Source organism: Cottoperca gobio, unplaced genomic scaffold, assembly GCF_900634415.1.
Source record: "Cottoperca gobio unplaced genomic scaffold, fCotGob3.1 fCotGob3_340arrow_ctg1, whole genome shotgun sequence".
Taxonomy (NCBI): Eukaryota; Metazoa; Chordata; class Actinopteri; order Perciformes; family Bovichtidae; genus Cottoperca; species Cottoperca gobio.
This window is the reverse complement of record NW_021166943.1, coordinates 3,330-4,275: the sequence shown is the minus strand read 5'-3', so window position 1 is coordinate 4,275 and position 946 is coordinate 3,330.

Here is a 946-nt window from a genome sequence, read left to right as displayed (position 1 = left end):
AACATGTATTAATGTTTGTATATATATTTTTGCATTTATGCCAATAAACAGTGAAAACACAAACAGAGCACCAGATGTACAAACTGAAATGTCTCTTTTAACTTCAACTTATATTTTTTTAATATTAATGACCTACATTTAATGAAATGTGCTCAAATGTAAGCTGATAAACACGCAGGCCAGTTTCTCCTGCAGCGACGGTGAAGGAACTGACGAGAAGCAAGAACGGAGGTGATGATTCACTTTCACAAATATCCTTCGAAGAAAACAGCCTCGAACTGAACGGCCAAGTTCTCATCACACTGGAGACGATGGTGATGAGCGCTGTGCGTTCACCAGTGTACGTGCTGTGAGTGACTGGCAGTGACGGAGGAGGAGGGACCGGGTGGTTTGGTGTTTGCAGTTTTGCCATTTCGGTTTCAAAGCAACAACCAGAGCTTCCTTGAATGATACTGAAGTGTAACCAAGTAGGAGTGTGTGGTGAATACTTGTGAAGCATTTCTAAAAAACTAACTTTATTTTGAAGTGCAACTACATTATGTTGTTACTGTGCATGAGTCCTATTCTGTCTTATTACATTACAGGTCATTTAGCAGTCGCTCTTATCCAGAGCGACTTACAGAGAACTAAGTACAGGGACAGTCTCCCTGGAGCAACTTGGGATAAGAACCTTTCTCAGGGGTACACTGGTGGAAGCCCGGTATTGAACTCACAACCTTCTGGTGTTCTGTTTGGAAGGCGTACCACCAGACCACCCTCTCATGTGACCTTTTGAATAATGAATAATGTTACATATTGTTACACAAATGATGTGAAGAAGGAAACTAAGTGAAGAAGAGGGAATCCGTGGGAGGAAGTGGATGTCCCTGTTTACAGCTCTGTCTTAAAGTTTCCATGCTGACAAAGACAAACCGCATCAAAGCCTGAAGTCACATGATCAGCAGAG